At 45.8% G+C, this 13,448-nt stretch overlaps 1 protein-coding gene across 1 annotated transcript in view; it reads right to left on the bottom strand.

The window, feature by feature from the left end:
* The window catches only part of LOC309808818 (forkhead-associated domain-containing protein 1-like), a gene marked incomplete at its 5' end in the record, with an annotated part of 203,726 nt that overhangs the window by 169,258 nt on the left and 21,020 nt on the right, over positions 1-13,448 (bottom strand). The gene's annotated exons all lie outside the window — the stretch shown is intronic.

Below are 13,448 nucleotides of genomic sequence, written 5' to 3'. Positions count from 1 at the left end.
CCCACTAACTGCCAGGGTGCTGAAGGGAGTGGTCATATCTCATGCCTCAAGTGGTTCACTGCCGTAGTGGACAGGCCGCAACCCACCTGGCTCTTCTGGAAATTCCAGGAATCTCCCTTCTAATCTGTCCGCCTATTGCTGTGGGTGGGGCTAAGCAATAAACCTTTCACACTCCCTGGACATACTGATTGGTTCAGTGGTGGGACAAGTGATCCAATCAGAGCCAAGGAGACCCAAGAAGACTTGGCTGGACACCAGGATCTGGAGTGACCTGGTGGGACTTCACAATGCAGCCAGCATGAGGGAGTGGAGCCCAGACATGGAGAGAGGGAAGCTGTTTATTTATTTTTCAAATTGTGGTAAATAACCTGCAACATAAAATTTATCATCTTAGCCATTTTAAAGTATACAGTTCAGTGGTGTTAAGTATATTCACATTCCTGTGAGATGGATCTCCAGAACTTTTTCGTCTTGCAAAACGTAAACTCTATTAACCATTAGAGAACAACTCCCCATTCCCTCTGCCACCCAGCCCGTGGTGACCAACATTCTGTCTCTATGAATTGGACTACTCTAAGTACCAAGTACCTCAAATAAGTGAAATCACATGGTACTTGTCTTTTTGTGACTGGCGTATTTCACTTAGCATAATGCCCTCAAGGTTCATCCATGTTGTAACATGTCAAAATTTCCTTCTTTTTTTTTATTTTATTTTTTTTGTGATAGGTGGGCCTCTCACTGCTGTGGCCTCTCCCGTTGTGGAGCACAGGCTCCGGACACGCAGGCTCAGCGGCCATGGCTCACGGGCCCAGCTGCTCCGCAGCATGTGGGATCCTCCCGGACTGGGGCACGAACCCGTGTCCCCTGCATCGGCAGGCGGACTCTCAACCACTGCGCCACCAGGGAAGCCCTTCCTTCATTTTTAAGGCTAAATAATATTCCATTTATTTATATAGTTTAGAGTGTATTTTGTTTATTCATTAAGCGTCATGGGCACTTGTGTGGTTTCTACCTCTTGGCTATTATAACTATGCTGCTGTGAACATGGTGGGGAAAATAAGGAAGCTGGTTTTGAGCCCTGCCTGGGGTGCTACCCTGAAGTGTTCCATCCCTGAGGCTGGCTAGAGCTGGTTTCTGTCGCTTGCAGCACATAGAGCCGAACGATAGGGCCCCTAGGGGGAAGGAGCCAAAGATGTATAAACGCAGCAGAGACTCCAAGGTCTTCGGGGTTAAAAATTAAAAAAATAAAGTTTTGGTTTTTTCTTTTTCTCTGAAGCATGTTGGTTGAGGGTAGCTTTAGTTGGATGGTTAAAGTTGGTTTTCTCTAGTTTGCTGGCTTGCTTTATCAGAGGGAAGGTCAAGGTTTTGGGCTGTACAGGAAGCATGGGGTCAAGGTCAGTTATCAACAAGTCTGTTTGTATTATTTATTTATTTTAGATTTAATTCTGTTTATTTTTGGCTGTGTTGGGTTTTCATTGCTACGTGCAGGGTTTCTTAGTTACGGCGAGCGGGGGGCTCTTCGTTGTGGTGGGCAGGCTTCTCCTTGTGGTGGCTTCTCTTGTTTCGGAGTGTGGGCTCTAGGCGCATGGGCTGCAGTAGCTGGGGCACATGGGCTCAGCAGTTGTGGCACGTGGGCTCTAGAGCGCAGGCTCAGTAGTTGTGGCACATGGGCTTAGTTCCTCCGCGACATGTGGGATCTTCCCAGACCAGGGCTCGAACCTGTGTCCCCTGCGCTGGCAGGTGGATTCTTATCCACTGTGTCACCAGGGAAGTCTTCAAGTCTGTTTTTAGAAACTTTAGTTTAAAAATACACGCTAATGCCTTTTCTCTTTCTTTGTGTCTGTTCTCTGACCATATGGTATGTTGCCATGGTTGGGTTTTTTGTTTTGTTTTTGAGGTAGCATATGTGATACTCCTGATTTCTTTTCCATACTACCTTTAAAATAGCAGGTTGGGGCTTCCCTGGTGGTGCAGTGGTTGAGAGTCCGCCTGCCGATGCAGGGAACACGGGTTCGTGCCCCGGTCCGGGAAGATCCCACATGCCACAGAGCGGCTAGGCCCGTGAGACATGGCCACTGAACCTGCGCGTCTGGAGCCTGTGCTCCGCAACGGGAGAGGCCACAACAGTGAGAGGCCCGTGTACCAAAAAAAAAAAAAAAAAAGCAGGTTGTCAACCACCTGGATTAACCATGACCACATCCACGGCTGAATTTATATTAGCTTTAATAAACACAGGTCAATGATTTACTCAAGAAATCACTATCTATTTTTTTTCAAATTATCTATTTGTTCTTTGTGTTATTTCCCCAATATCTGCTTCTAACCCTGAAAAGAGTATAAGTTGAACGGGAGACCCTAAAAAAAATTCGAAGTAGTTTGCACATCGAGTGCCTACAGTACACATGAATTCTGCCAGGAAGCCCTGGAGCCTGCAGAGAAGGTGGAAACTTAGACCTTGCCCTTGGAGAGCTTGTTATGTGCTCTGCCATTTGTAAGTAATTGTGGACAATACAACGACTATGAGCCACTGTGTAGAGAAGCCACAGATGTGCCACAGACTGTGCTGGGCACTTAATGCATGTGGTCTCATCTGATCTCCAGAATAATCTTGCAGGAGGCATTTTACCCCTCATTGTGTGGATTAAGAAACTGAAGCTCAGAGAGGTTAAATGACTTGCCCAACGTCTCACGGCCAGGAAGTGGTGACACAATTTGACTCCAATACCTGTGCTCTTAGGACTTCTAGGTTACTCGAAGTCATGATTTATTACCTGCTTTCCATACTCACAAACGGATCTTAGACGATTGGTTAGTGAATGATAGGATATTTTCCAAGTTAAAAAAAGGAAATGAACATTAGATGGTGTGAAAAAACACAAGACATCGCATGGGCTACTTAGAAATGGGATTTTCTAGGAACACTGACAACTGTCTTATGGAAGTGTTATTCTTTCTGGTACATGCCACGCCCTGGAAGCAGCTCAGAGGACCCCAGCCTCCATCCGGGAAGACCTGTGGTATGTTCACTGCTGTACCAGAGGAGTGCTGGGGCCAGCTGGTACCCGCCCACGAGAACCGATTGTTAAATGTCCAGGAATTTTGCCAACTGGTTGATAAACACAGCCATTAATAAGAATTAACTTACATAAATTTACAATTAAATTATATCAGAAACAATTGGTATACAAACTTAAAAGTCACCCCTTCCTAATTATTTTACTCTATTTTATTATTACCTATGCTCTTGAGGTTATTTCACTCTACTATATGTTTCTGTTGGAAATGTTACATAGTAATGTGTTACCACACCTCTCTTTCCTTCTCTGTATTCAGGGATGTGTCATTGGGAGCTTGAAATTGACCGTGGAGGGCGTATTACACCATACAAATCAGGAAATGTTATAAATGAGGGCTTGGTTTTTAAAAAGTTTTATAAATATGTTTGATAATGGTGGTTCATGTAGAGCTTGATTTTGTTTGTTTGTTTGTTTTGTTGATTGCCTAGACTTAAGACGGTAATGGAGAAAATGTTAACAATGCAGATTATACAAAAGCATGTTGTGTCTTAGCCGTTATGTTATGAATAGAGCAAAAAATTGGGGAAACGTTCTTCCAGTATTTAAAAATTATTATCTGATGCAGCAACAAAGTCACTCATGTCACTGATGAACATGTGAAGTTCTAACGTCTTTCTTTTTTCACTTGTATTATTCATAAATCCAAAATATCCAAAAATACCCACGAGTGCTCAGGTTGGGAACTCTCTCATTCGTCAACTGCAATGAGAAATTGGCTATGGATACAAGAGTTCACCTAAAGTCAATGAAAGCATTCTGTGAGACTCAGCTGGCTATATAGAATTTACAAGAAAGAGTACTGCATTTCTTGTTACATGGAAAGACTGTGCTACACATTCTTTATATCAGTAAACCTTATGCTATGCACCCATGTACTTTACTTTTTCCAGAGAGCTGGTCATTAAATATTTACCAGCAATTTCTGGCTGTGCTGGCACCCAGCAGAGTGCCTACTACTCATGGTAGGTGTTCGCTGACTGAGCTGAACAGTTGGCAAATGGAGTGTAAATAAAAAGCACTTTGATTCTGGGGCTGGGATGGGGAAAACACATGCTAAGCCTGGTGCATCTTGTAACAGCAGAGAGTAAGCAAGTGCCCAAAACGAAAAGGTGGGGAGATGCTCAAGGACACAGCAAGCAATCTGAAAGAGCTCCCAGTGGCCAAGGCTGGAAGAATTTGAGCGAAGAAATATTTAATGAGTATTGGATTATAATTCAAAGTGTAAAATCAGTATACATGGATCCATACTGACATAGATACATTAGTGAGTAAATACATAAAGGAGGGAGAAGAGACCGGCTTCCTTACAGAAAAATTTAACATACATAGATGTGGAGCTTAATTCCCATGGTCTGGAAGGGCCTGGGGGGTAGGGGTGATGGTGGCGAGCAGGGACACTGACCGCAGCATGGAGGAGCCATGGACCTGGAAAGACAGAATGGAGACTAGAAAACATGGCCAGTAGATCTCAGAAGCCAGGAGAGGGTGCTACTTGGTGCCAGGACAAATGGCCTTTATCTCAACAGCTACCGGGGTGTCACCGTAACTCAGAGACGGGTAATAATTCTATGTCCCCAAGAAAAGGGTAAATCACGTACGGGGCTTCAGTGTGAGAAATCAGGGTTATACATTTAGAACACAGAACCGCCAAGTTATACATTATTTTTAGGTTTTGGAACTTAAAAGAATTAAGTCCCTTTGAGCTGTTCAGAAAAGCCATTCGTTTGGGTTTTTCCCAGCTGTGTTAAAGGAGATCTGGCCCATCTAATTTTCCCATTTTCTTGTAAATCTTCAATCTTACGGTTTTTCCTTTCCTTTCAAGTTCTAATCAGCTTCCTGGTCAGTCCATAAAATGGGAAATAGAATCTAATGAGAAAACAGCCGGATTTTTGCAAATAGCTTTTGCTACCCCTAGACTTGGCCTGCTTCAATTGGGTCTTGCCAGATAGAGAGACGGAATGAATGAATGAATGAATGATCATCAACTAAGTTCAGAGAAGGAGCAACGTGGTTCTGATTTGGTAACAAAGGGTGTGGTCTGCCAGAGGAAGCAGGACGCGGCCTGGTTCCTGACCGAGTCTGGGTTCTGTCTCAGCAGGATGCTAAGGGTTCAGCCCGCGCTCCCGTCTCCACCTCCCCCGATGTCATTTGCATCGCCTGTAGACATCTGGTGACAACACAGCCTCAGGGGTCCTTTTGTGTGAGTTTCTGCTGCAGAGGCCGAGCCTGAGGCTGTCTGCTGCCCCGTGCCCTCCACTTCACTGGTCTCGGGAAATCGCCTTTGATATAAAACACCCAGCCTCAGGAGTTCTCATCACATAAGTAAGTCCCCACGGGACCTGTAAGAGCACAGGGTAGAGGAAATCCTACAAGGTCAGGTAGGAGATGACAAAGCTTGACCAGAAAGAGGCTTTGTTCTGAAGGGCACCATACTCTCTGGTCATTCACTCAGTTGCCGGCTTCTCAACCCCCGGTACAGTAAAGCCACATCCTCCTCAACAACGGGCCCTATTCAGAGGTCCCAGGAATGTGGAAACATCACCCTTCTTGGGGATGGACAACTAAGGCCCTGACTCTGAGCTTCTCATCACACCAGTTCACCACAGGAGAGAAATGAGCAACTCTGCTTCCTTGGAGACTGGCCTGGGACTTTTCCAATGGAAAAGTGGATTATTCGTCATTTTCCTCCCCCCAGATCCTTAGTGGCAAATCCTGTTAGGAAGGCTCCACTTAGGCAATAGGAATGCTTCCTAATGTCATGGACATCTTCTTTGTTTTTGCCTCCCCTGCATCCATTTCTTCCATCTTCTGGATGGGCACCTTAATTTTTTTTCAGGGAAGACACCCTTTCCCTGACAATCCTGAGTCCATAGAACTCTGACCCTTCCACCCCAGGGGTGAGACCATAAACCAGGCCTGGCCAATCAGAGCATTCCTGGCCCATGGCCTCAGTGATTGGTTCAGGGGAAGCCACGTGATCCAAGCCACTGTCAATGAAGATGCTGGCTCTATCCCTGGAACTGCTACTTTGTAGGGTGCTGGGGCTGCTGGTGGCCACTTTCCTACAGGTGAGGGAAGAGTCTGTCTGAGATTGGGAAGCTAACAGGGAAGAAAGAGTCAGATTCCTGACCATGATTTGGGCGCCTGGATCCAGCTGGGCCTAAGCTGCAGCTTTTGGCCTTTTCAGTTCCATGAGCTTTTTTTTTTTTTTTTTTTTTTTTTTTGCCTAGGCTAGTTTTAGTTGGTTTTCTGATACTTGCAAACAATCAAATTTCCTGGACAGTATGCTTACTGAGACTTTAGCATAAGCATCACTATGTACTCAGAGTGAAAGTTGTTTTAAAGGTTATGACATGCTCAAATAAAACCCACCAGACTGTCATCATGCACCAAATTTACCTTTCAACTTATAAAAGTAAAGCAGCATCTCCAGAGAAGAATGATTTAAGACCAAGGAATCAATCATAAGACAAGTAGTAAAACGCTGCTTAGAGAAACTTTGATAGATAAATAGTTCTCTAGCTACAGCAGGCTTCAGACTACAAATCCCAAATTTCTGCTTCAAAAGTGACTCAGGGAAGACATTCCATAGTTTTATTTATTTAGCTTTTTGGCCTCGCCGTGCACTTGTGGGATCTTAGTTACCTGACCAGAAATTGAACCCAGGCCCTCAGCAGTGAGAGCACTGAGAGCACTGAGTCCTAACCACTGGACCACCAGGGAATTCCCAACAGTCCACAGTTTTAAAAGAAAACTTTCCAGTTGAAGAAACAGGCAAAATTTGTAATATGCATCTGTTGTATATATAATATGTTAATGTCTAGTACATTTATCAGATCCATGTCAATGTAATTATATTATTACTATATTTGCAAATGCATATATATGTGTATGTATATTTAGAACCACATATTTCCAGCTCTCTTTTAAAGAGGTATTGAAAAGACTGTTCAAAATTTAGTTTTCCAGCTTGTCTGTTTTTTCTTATTCCTCAGTAAACTTAAGCAATTAACCAGCACATTTCCTGGCACACAGTAAGGCTCAATCTGAGTGAGTTCTTTCTCCCCAGCTCCCCCCTCTATTTTAAGTTCTTCTTTTAGAAACCAAGTCAAATGAAAGAGGCAGTACTGCATAATGTTACAAGCAGAGGCTGGTAAACGTTTTCTGTAGAGCCAGACAGTAAGCATTTCCAGCCCTGTGGGCCATATGATCTGCCCAGCTTACTCTGCCGTTGTAGCCGACAACACAGGCAATACTGAAATGAATGGGATGGCTGTGTTCCCAGGAAACTTTACAAAAGCAGGCGATGGCCCGCATTGGCCTTGGGCCATAACGTGCCGACCTCGGGTTAAGACCTTGGGATCCGGCGTCACACAGACTCTGGTCCGGCTCCCGGCTCTGCTCCTTCTCTGGGACCCTGACGAGTGTGTCATTTCTGTGCCTTGTCTGTAAGACATAGGGATACTAACAGCCATTTCTTAGTCTGTGAGAAGTGGGTGAGATAGTGCACGTGAAATGCTGGGAACACTTCCTGATCCATAATAAATGAGCATAAAACATTAGCCATCAGGTATGATCACCATCGTCAAAAAAGAAGAAGAAAGGGGGCAACTGAATTTGTCCAGGAACGGCAGCAATATCCCTGGTAAAGAGTTAGTGGATGGACTTCCCTGGGGGCGCAGTGGTTAAGAATCCGCCTGCCAATGCAGGGGACAGGGATTCGAGCCCTGGTCCAGGAAGATCCCACATGCCGCGGAGCAACTAAGCCCATGGGCCACAACTACTGAGCCTGTGCTCTAGAGCCCGCGAGCCACAACAACTGAGCCCGCATGCCACAACTACTGAAGCGCATGCACCTAGAGCCCATGCTCCGCAACAAGAGAGGCCACCGCAATGAGAAACCCGCGCACTGCAATGAAGGGTAGCCCCCGCTCGCCGCAACTAGAGAAAGACCGCGCGCATCAATGAAGACCCAACACAGCCAAAAATAAATAAATAAAATAAATAAAATAATTAAAGAAAAAAAGTTAGTGGAGCCAGGGACTTCCCTGGCCGTCCAGTGGTTAAGATTCCACGCTTCCAATGCAGGGGGTGCAGGTTTGATCCCCGGTTGAGGAACTAAGATCCTGCATTGGTGTAGCCAAAAAAAAAGTTAGTGGAGCCAAACAAGCAAGGAAGCCAGATAACTGAAAATGCATTTTCTTCTATTATCAGTGGCTTTCGTTTTTACCCACATAATGAATCATCCCCTGTCAGAGTGTGAAATTGCAGGTTGGACTGGGAATTGCAAGACCTTCCTTAACCGCTGGGCAGTGAAGGACCTGCCTGGGCTCTCACGGCCCCACGATGCTTCGTGCTATTAGGAAAAGCCTCCAAGGGACTCAGGAGAGCTGGCTTTTAATCCTGTCTCTGGATCTATATGACTGATGCCTAACCTTGGGGAAGTCGCTGAAACTCTCTGAGCCTCAGTTTATGCCATGATAGGGGTGGTCCCAGGGACCTCTATAAAAACAACTGAAGGGGGAAAGGGGACCTGGGATTAATGAGTAGCTCCTTGGCAGAAATTGGAAATTGAAGCTCAGAAAGGTAAAGTCAGTTGCAGCTGGCATTTCAACTTGGGTCCATCTAACTCCAAAGGCCTTGCTTTCTCGATTGTGTTCTGCAGAGCTTCCCCATTAAAGCAGCAAGGAATATTGGCCGACAGAGGGCGCTCTTCTCGCAAGACAGGACGTCATGACATTGCAGGGACAGAGGACAGTATCCAGGAGCCACGTGGGAGAGTCTGGCTGGACTGGGAACAGGGCAGAGCAGGCAACAGGGAAGGCCAGACACAGGCAGTCATGGGGATGGGGGCTGCCGCCAAGGAGCTGTCAACCCCCTCATGGAACAACTCGGCACGTCATTTGTGGCGCCTGGCTTCCTTTTTCATTCTGGCCATTTCCATCCGTTTTGCCGTATTTCAGAACAGAGAAAGACATGATTGATACATACGGGTGACGTGGGTTTCCTTACTCAGCTGCCTTGTAAGAACGGCGCCACTGTGACTAGCACAGCTTGTTTCCACACCTCCTTTCCCAGAGCTCAGAAAGCACGAGTAAAGGCAACAACCAACAAAACCCACAACACGGCAGCACACCTGACTCTGGGACTTCAATTTCCCACGCCTGGTGCCAAGACTCTATGGGATTAATCAACGGTTGCTTCAGGGCATTGCAGATGGCCCTGCGGGTTATGTCCTGCACAGCTTCAGTGGGCGCCATCCACATGGACTACGTTGTGAATGGTGACCCTGGAGTTGTGCAATATGGCAGCCCTAGGTAATACTTTGATGAGAGAGCTATAATTTACAAAGTATGGTCCTGGGGGCTTCCGTGGTGGCGCAGTGGTTGAGAGTCCACCTGCCGATGCAGGGGACACGGGTTTGTGACCCGGTCCGGGAAGATCCCACATGCCGCAGAGCGGCTGGGCGTGTGAGCCTTGGCCTCTGAGCCTGCACGTACGGAGCCTGTGTTCTGCAACGGGAGAGGCCACAACAGTGAGAGGCACGCGACCGCAAAAAAAAAAAAAAAAAAAAAAAGGATGGTCCTGGGCACAACCTGCCTGCCAATGCACTTTGTCAAACAAGAGTTTTTCTTTATATTTTTCCATCTTGTATGTTATTCTATGGGTAATTTATCTGCAAATATATTTATCTGCTAGCGGGGGCAGGTCTTGGGAGGTTTCCCTGTCCAAAAGGACACTTACAAAGGAGGCATCTTGGCTGCTCCATGCTGGTTTGCTTGACTCTAAAGCTGAGGGTTATCATGTGCTTATTAGGTGCCAGATGCTGGACTACGCAATTTACGCACTTTGCCCACTTAATACCACAGTCACTCAAGGTGGTAGGAACTACTGTTACAGGAGTGGGGACCGAGGCCCTGAGAGGTAGATGATTTGTGCACGTCCAGTATAAAAGCCGGTCAAGAGCAGGGCTGGGACGGCGCTGGAGTCAGCCTGACCTCAGGGCACGTGCTCTAACCACTGTGACATCTGCAAACACATCTGGATTCCTAAGCGCCCCGCACCTCACCCCCCTCCCCCAGTAAAATGCTGTCACACCCTCCTCTATTGGTTAGGGTCACCACAAAACCTGAACTAAATGCTTTCATTTGGGAACTCTTTGTCGGGAGAAGAACAGTTCTCATCATACTTAATCTGTATGATATCAGGGCAGTCCTCCGTGGAAACTCCATCCAAGGAGGAAACACAGCGCCCTCACCAGGGACCCCAAAATCAATTGGAAACAAGAATAGGCCGGAAGCAAGACGGCCACGAATTTTTTAGAAAAACTGGGCTTCAAAATATTTGATGACAGATGCTCTTCAATACCTCTCCCTTTTCCCCTCTTCCTTTCTCTTCTTTTAAATAGCCAGCAGGTTGGGGACATCAGGAAGTGGAATTTGTAGGAAGGTGTCAGTCAGTCCACAGGCTGCCCTCACACGGACGCTGCAAAGGACCCCTGCATGAATATGAGCATCATGGATGGAAGCTTCTCAAGCTGGGGACGCCCCGGCAGAGAGCACTTTTGAGAAGATGGGGCTGTGGAGAGTCCTGCAAAGTGCCCTGGGCACAGGCCAGGGGAACACTTGTGCAGCTGCCTGCAGTCAACCAAGGAATGAAGCAAGGTGCAAGTGCGTGTAGGAATAAGAATTGAAAAACTCCGTGTATATTCGAGTGACCGTGAGAGTATGCTTTCCTCGGTGTGAAAACCAGTCAAGGCTACTGCTCCAGCTAGCATCAGACTAAATGGTTTTCTCCCCTCCTTTTTCCGCAAGTGGGGATAGTGTTTAATTTGCACTGACAAGCTGTGTGGCCCTGGGGAAATTACTTAACCTCTCTGAGTTTCGGATTCCTTGTCTGTAAAATGGGGATCATGGGAGAACCCATCTCATAGGTTGCTGTGAGCGTGAAATAAGGGAGAGCAGGTGAATTGCTTAGCACAGTGCTGTTCACGTCAGTGATTCCTCCTGCTGCTCTCCTGGTTTCTCTTCTTACAAAACATCTTCTTCCGTCTTATCTGCTCAAGGTTAGAGGTCGTCATCACTGTTTCCCACAATTATATAAGAAGCACCTTGTAAAATAAAGTCCCCATTCCATAGTTGTACACCCGTGTTCATAACAAACTTACTCAAAATGGCCAAAAGGTGGAAGCAACCCAAGTGGCCATGGATGGATGAGCAGATAAACAAAATGTGGTGAATCCATACAATGAAATATTCAACTGGAATGAACCATGAGGATATCATACTAAGTGAAATAAGATGATCGCAAAAGGACAAACAATGTAAGATTCCATTTATATGAGGAACCTAGAATAGTCCAATTCACAGACACAGCATGGTGGGAGGGGAGGAAGGAAGCAGGGGGTTTGATTTGATGGGCTTAGAGTTTCAGTTTGGGAAGATGAACAAAGTTCTGATGATGGATGGGGATGATGGCTGCACAACAGTGTGAATAGATTTAATGCCACTGTGAACTGTACACTTAAACATGGTTAAGATGGTAAATTTTATGTGTATTTTACCATAATTTTGAAAATTAAAAGTTAAAAACAAACCCCAAAATGAAATACCTCCAAGGTTTCTCCAAGGTTTGGGGTGATAGAAATGGATGAAAGTGTTCTGAAAGCAGGTTGTGGTGATGGCTGCACAACTCCATCAATATATTCAAATTGATTGAATTGGACACTTAAAATGGGTGAAGTTACTGTTATGTAAATTGTACTTCAGTGAAGCTGTTAAGAGCAAGCAAGCAAACAAACACTTGCTGTGATCCGGAGGAAACTTTGGAGGATGAAGGAGCTGTTCACTGTCTTGATTGTGGCTGTGGTTTCACAGGTGTACCCATATGTCAAAGCCCATCCACTTACAGACTTTAAACATGTGCCGTTTATGGCATGTCAATTATATCTCAAGAAAGCTGTGTTTTAAAAAGGCAGAACAGTATTCCATATATAAACAAACTCCTTATAATATATTAAACTCCTTAGAATATATTAAACAATATAATTTATTAAACAATGCCTCCTTTGTTTTGTTTTGTTTTTTTTTTTTTTTTTTTTTTGCGGTATGCGGGCCTCTCACTGTTGTGGCCTCCCCCGTTGCGGAGCACAGGCTCCGGATGCGCAGGCCCAGCGGCCACGGCCCACGGGCCCAGCCGCTCCGCGGCATATGGGATCCTCCCAGACCGGGGCACGAACCCGTATCCCCTACATCGGCAGGCGGACTCTCAACCACTGCGCCACCAGGGAGGCCCTAAACAATGCCTCCTTTGGATGGAAATTTAGGTTTCAAATTTTATGCCCCTATCAATAATATTTCAATAAATATCTTTGTAGGAAAAAAAAAAAGAAAAAAATGCAGATATTATTTGCTGCTCCCCTATTCTTCTCCCCACAGGCAAGCCACAGAGTCAGAATTTCCCAGGGAGGGGGCCTGGGAACCTGTAATTTTACTGAACATTCCTGAAAATTCCTTGGAATCAGACATGTTGGGGCACATTGATTCAAACTTCATGAACTTGGATTTTCAGGCTTGGGAGTGTGAAATCCCCTTTTCTTTGATCCCTAAAAAATTCTGTAAGTGTTCCATACAAATGATTCTAAATTTCGGTTTCCCTCCTATTGGCGGTGCATCAGAATCATCAGGGAGCTTGTGAGAATGCATATTCCCAGGCCCTACTCCCAGGGAGGATGTGTATGGTTGCCAGATTTCGCATAAATAAAGAAATGAATAAATCAATATATAATAAACTATAGGGTGTCCGTTAAATCTGAAGTTCAGATAAACACCAAATAATTATTTTAGCATAAGTGGTTCCTTGCAATACTTGGGCCACACCTGTACATAACAATTATTTGTTGCTTCTCTGAAATTCAGATTTAACTGGGTGTCCTGTATTTCATCTGGGAATCCTAAGTATGAGTCCTCAGGCCTGGGGTGAAGCCCACATCTGCACTGTGGGTCTGCTCCCCACGTGCTTCTGACGAGGCGGATCCTTAGAACCCATGTTGAGAACCCCTGATCAGGTCAACACCTTCTGGGTCAGGAGCCCCTCCTCAGGGCGGCCAGTGGATCCCAGTGCATCCCACAAGTGAGCACACTTTAATGTTGGTCCAAGGAGGAAAAGGGGGCTGAGAAGCAGCAGGAGAAAACTGTCCCAGGTTTTCAAAGCCAAACGTGGTGGATGCGGTGTCACGAGCCCTGCAGCCTGAGGGACGGTGCTCATCTTCTCTGAGTGGGTATTTAGGGCTGCCTAGGGGACCCACACCCAGGATTCTGCCTAGATTCTCTAAACTTTATTTATTTATACCCAGCCTCGTCCCCGAAAGGA

Source organism: Mesoplodon mirus, assembly GCF_964341445.2.
Source record: "Mesoplodon mirus genome assembly, chromosome: 7".
In the NCBI taxonomy this organism is placed as follows: Eukaryota; Metazoa; Chordata; class Mammalia; order Artiodactyla; family Ziphiidae; genus Mesoplodon; species Mesoplodon mirus.
This window is presented reverse-complemented; position numbering and strand designations above follow the sequence as displayed.